Genomic DNA, 6,036 nt, shown 5'->3' on the forward strand with positions numbered 1-6,036 from the left:
TAGTATGATGACATCCCGGTTATCCTTCCAGGTGGATGATCAAAGGTTCAAACCCCGGTTATGGGGGTTTAGATTCTTTGGACTGAAAATGTTTGAGAAATATAGAACAACAATACAAATAGAGGAGCCTTGTTTGCTCCTCAATGCTTGCCCATCCGATGTGGAAAGAGATGGGCAAGCACAATTTTGGAGCCTTGAGACTCCTTATATAGCTAGGGAGCCTCAAGGCTCGAATTCCACGTACTTTTAAATATCAAAAAACTAAGGGGGGAGCCATACCACTCATATGTTTTTTTTTTTTTTTTTTAAATAATTTCTTTTGTTATTGTTATTGTTATTGTTATTGTTATTATTATTATTGTTGTTGTTACACCTTTATAGGTCACTTTAAATGTTAACTGCTAATTCTAAACAACTAATTTTAATAAATATTTTTTTACAAATCGTTGATACAATTTGCAGGTAAAAACCGCTAACACAATTTATTATCCGCTAATTAATTAACCATCAATTTCCAAACAAGGTTATAGTGTCAAAGCTCCCAATTTAAATGAAACACTAGTGGACACTAGGCTTCAACGTTACATCAACATACACTTTACAATGCAACTTCCCCCATTGAAGGCCTCTCTGCTGGAAAATGAGGAGTGCCGGCTGAGGGTTTTTGGTTATGAGTTGTGTACGAGAATCTGCAGCAGAGAGGCCTTCAATGGGGGAAGTGGTAAGGGAGATAGGCTGAAATGACGCAATTACCCCTCACTTACACGGTCATTTAACATAATTTCGGATGGAGGATCAAAAATGTTCTCGTCACAATAAGTCTGTCCATAAAATGGCAAATTTTTTTATGGAGGATCAAAATTGTCCGTGCCACTATAAGTCTAAGACCAAAAATGTCTTTTACTCTACAATTTATTATCCGCTAATTAACCACCAATTTCCAAACAAGTTTATAGTGTAAAAGCTCCCAATTTAAATGAATAACTAGTGGGCACTAGGCTTCAAATTTACATCAACATACACTTTTCAACTGCACACCCTCCCCCCGTGGTACTCCTTGTAACATCTTACCATGATTGGTGCAAGATTGGTTATGGCCTTAATAGCCATTAAAGAGTGCTAATGGTAACAGTTGTAACGGTTATCGTTACAACTGTTACAAAGCCTATATTGATGGTTAGATAGGCTATATAAGTGAGGTCCTCCCACTACTCAAGTACTGTCAATATACTGACAAAATATACACCATCCTATTATACTTGAGACAAGTGGGAGTCACTCTGCCCAAATCACTGCAGAAATTCAACTAAGACATTATACAACAACACAAAGGCAAAACAAGCAAACAACTATGGCTGGAGGTTAGTCCTTATTATCACATATACAATGTTGTATAAATGTATATGTGCCTATTAATTTCTTTCATTTGGTATCAGAACAGGTTTATCTCTGCCTAGTTGTTCAAATTGCTATTATTTTGTAAAAGTATATTCTGAAATCTTTATATGCAATTTGAATATTGGATTCATATGTGGCTGGATTTGTATGCGTATTGCTTCGTATAGTATGCAATCTGTATACGTATTGCTTCCTAAGTTTTACAGTGTGTATATGTATATGCAATCTGTATACGTATTGCTTCCTAAGTTGTGTATATGTATCTGTTTTTCATACATGTATGTGTATACATGAAAATTTTCAAAATATACATATATTATTTTCGAAAAAAAAAAGAAAAAAAGGGAAATCCAACCTACAGTTACGGAGAAATTTTTCTCCGATTTTGGTCTCCCTTTTGGCCCTTCACCGTCGATCCTGTAAAGATTTCGGATGGTCCCTTTCCGGCGACTTTGATCGCTTTTGGAACGGTGATTAAAACCGTGTCTTGGGATCTCGGAGTGGATGGCGACGGTGTCGGCAGCTTTGCGTCTGAGGAACGAAGATGGAGGGGTGGCGGTGCTGAGGCTCGGGCGATGGTGGCGAGCGAAGTTGCTTTCTGCCGTTGGCTTCGGCCGGCCTCTCTTCCGGCGATCTCTCTCCCTCTCTCCGTCGGCTAAGGATGTCGTCGTCTCTTCCGCTTCAATCTGCGCTGCCAGGTTCCTTTGTTAACTGAAAGGGAATATAGGTATTTTTGTTTGGGCTGATGGGTATCTATTTAATTGTTTAAATTAGTTTAGGTGGTTTGGGCCTTTGATTAAATTTGTTTAGGTGGTTTGGGCCTGCTTATATAAATCAGCAATCATAAAGTTTGCATTAATATAATTTTTCAAATTGTTCATCAATCTTTAATTGTTTTAATACATAATTTTAATTTGTTATGGGCCTACAATTTGGTTTTAAAGTATTGTAAATTATATTGTTTTAATATAGTTTTCATTCAAATTGTAAATTGAGATTGAATTTAAATTCTATTATTTTGTAAACTCATGTGTTAAATTGCTATAATGTTTGTGCAATTTATTTGTTTAATATGAGTTTGTCTTTTGTAATATGCATATTATGTCCAATTAGCATAATTCTAATTTATTTCAATTATGCGATTTATTTTATGCCTTAGAAATGCATATTTTAGGAATTTCTTAAACTCCTTAGTACTTGGACTTTGGTAGTGCCTTTTAGGAGTTTGTTGAATTCCTTAGAAGTTGGACTTTAGCATATTGCGGTTATAAAAGTACATAAGGTTTAGTACGACTATGATAGTGCCTGAAGGTTAGCACATTAAGATGTTACATTCGGCACATTAAGATGTTATTAAGATCAAAAGTTCACCTATTCTTAAAGTCTTTTTCCAAACCGTGAACATCAAATTTTTGAATCAACCCTTCAAAACGTTATGCTATAATATGAGAATGCATGAACCGGGGAAAATTTCTTGGGAAGAAAACTAGAATAGCCAATATGCTACTAGTTCCCTTGGAATCCTACTCTGTCTAAGGAGTTGGTATTTAACCGAGTTCATCTCGACCAACTTTCCTGGGAGTATACTCGGTAATTGCTTATCATGTTAAGTGCATAGTTGGTTTTGTTAAATCTATGCCGATGTGATAATACAAATTTAATTAGTTAAGGAGTAGCCACAGCATCCTTAATTTAATTAAAATTGTATATCAAGTTTTTCCAAATCACATAAAGTTTAGGCATAAATTGTGATTAATTGTATGTAATATGATGAAATTTAGCCCACAGGCAATTTTGTTATATTTGTATGGTTAATCAGGATAAAAATACCAAACTATGATCATAATTTAGCCCACAGGCAATTATGCATCGGCATATAGTCTTTGGTAGTTTTATCGTTGAGAATAGAAATTCAACCTTGTTCCCATCCCATTTCTATTCTAAAATTTTCTAAGGTCCCTTTTGCGTAAAAATTTAGCCCACAGGCAATTTTTATGGCATTTGGATCTTTGACATGCATCATTTACATTGGTAATGTATGCGATTCAGTTAATTTTTATGCCAATTAACTTTTACCTTTACAGCATCTCAATCCGTTACTCATACTGATTTGAACATCGAAGTTCCCGAACTTAGGGGCGACAACTACAAAATTTGGAAAGAAAGGATTCTTCTAAGTTTAGGGTGGAGAGACTTGGACTTTGCTATCCATAACGTGCAACCACCGGTCCCCACTGAAAAGAGTACCCAAGATGAAATTGCACTATATGAGCGATGGAATAAGTCCAATCGGCTCAGTACAATGTACATCAAGGCGAAAATATCTGATGGGATTCGGGGCTCCGTTAGTGAGGAGCATGACGATGTCCAAGCATTGCTCAAGTCTATTGATGACCAGTTCGTCACCTCAGAAAAGGCTTTAGCAAGCACCCTCATCATGAGATTCTCCTCTCTCCGTCTCACTTCCGTCAAAGGTGTGCGTGCGCACATCATGGAATTGCGGGACATTGTGGCTCAACTTAAGACTCTTGGGGTAGATATGTCGGACGACTTCATTGTGTACTATGCTTTGTACACCCTACCATCACCGTATGGACCTTTTAAAATTTCTTATAACACACATAAGGAAAAATGGTCCATAAATGATTTAATGACCATGTGTGTTCAAGAAGAAGGAAGATTGGTGATGGAAATGGGAGAAAGTGCCATGCTGGCTACGGCACACGAGAAGTCTAAGTCTGGCAAATCTCGAGGTTCCACTTCTAAGGCTAAGGGGAAAGGAAAACTTTCACCTCAAGCATACATAAAGAAGGTGCATAAGTGTTTCTTCTGTAAAAAGAAGGGGCACATGAAGAAAGATTGCATCAAGTACAAAAAGTGGATCGAGAAGAAAGGTATTCTATCCTCATTCGTTTGTTATGAATCTAATATGTCTGAAGTTAACACTAATACTTGGTGGATTGATTCTGGTTCAACAATCCACATTGCAAACTCTTTACAGGGAATGCAGGATCTAAGGAAGCCGGTGGGAAGTGAACGAACCATCTTATCAGGAAACAAGATGGGGTCACAAGTGGAAGCCATTGGAACATGCAAGCTTATTTTAAGTAGTGGCTTTGTTTTGATTTTGAATAAGACATTTTATGTACCAAGTTTCTCCCGAAACTTGATATCTGTTTCTAGACTTGTGCCGTTGGGTTTCTCCTTTAATTTCCAAGACAAGCGTTTTGATATTTTCAATAAATCAACATGTGTTGGATACGGTACATTGTCTGATGGTCTTTATCGTTTAAATTTACAAAACAATACCACTTATAGCTCATTGCATGTTCACTCCGGTTCCAAAAGATCGAGTGTTAGTGAGAACTCCTCTATGTTATGGCATCGGAGATTAGGTCATATCTCCCTTGAACATATAAAGAGATTAGTAAATGATGGAGTACTTAGTACTCTTGATTATACTGATTTCGAGACTTGTATAGACTGCATTAAGGGAAAGCAGACGAACAAGTCTAAGAAAGGTGCCAAAAGGAGTTCAAGCATATTGGAAATCATACATACTGACATTTGCTGTCCAGATATGGATATGCCAGGTCAAAAGTATTTCATCACCTTCATTGATGATTACTCGCGATTTACCTATGTGTATTTGATTCATAATAAGAATGAAGCGTTGGATGCCTTCAAGTCTTTTAAGGCTGAAGTTGAGAACCAATGTGGGAAACGAATACAGATAGTAAGATCCGACAGAGGTGGTGAATACTATGGTAGGTACACTGAAAGTGGACAAGCACCTGGTCCGTTTGCTAAGTTTCTTCAAGAATATGGGATTGTTGCCCAATACACCATGCCTGGTTCTCCGGACCAAAATGGTGTTGCTGAAAGAAGATACCGCACGCTTATTGATATGGTGCGGAGTATGCTTAGCAACTCAAAACTTCCTAAGTTTTTGTGGGCCGAAGCACTTAAGACGGCTACGTATATATTAAACCGTGTTCCAACCAAGGCTATCCCAAAGACGCCATTTGAGTTATTTAAAGGTTGGAAACCGAGTTTGCAACATATGCGTGTTTGGGGATGCCCGTCTGAGGTGCGGATATATAACCCACAAGAAAAGAAGTTGGACCCGAGGACTATTAGTGGTTTCTTTATTGGATACGCACAGTCCTCCAAGGGATACAGATTTTATTGTCCATCTAATTCAACTAGGATTGTGGAATCAAGAAATGCTAAGTTTCTTGAAGATGACATGATTAGTGGGAGGGATCGGTTCAATGATTTGATTTCTAATCATGATCATATTGAATCATGTCCTTCTACGTCATCAGATAGGTTGATAATAGTTTCAAACACCCCTCAAGTTGAAACGGGTATTGAACGACCTATTGAAGAAGTTCCACAAAATGCTAATATTATTCCAATTGATCAACCAATTCAGGAAATTCCTGAAGTGGTAATTGAACCGCTAACTTCTCAAGAAGACGGTAGTTCAACTTTAAGGCGATCTACTCGTGGGAAAAGACCAGCAATTCCTAGTGATTATATAGTGTATCTGCAAGAGTCTGATGTTGGAGCCGAAAATGATCCTGAAACGTTTTCACAAGCCATAAACTGTAAAGAATCAGATTTATGGTATGA

Source organism: Ipomoea nil, unplaced genomic scaffold (genome assembly GCF_001879475.1).
Source record: "Ipomoea nil cultivar Tokyo-kokei standard unplaced genomic scaffold, Asagao_1.1 scaffold2653, whole genome shotgun sequence".
NCBI classification, from domain to species: domain Eukaryota; kingdom Viridiplantae; phylum Streptophyta; class Magnoliopsida; order Solanales; family Convolvulaceae; genus Ipomoea; species Ipomoea nil.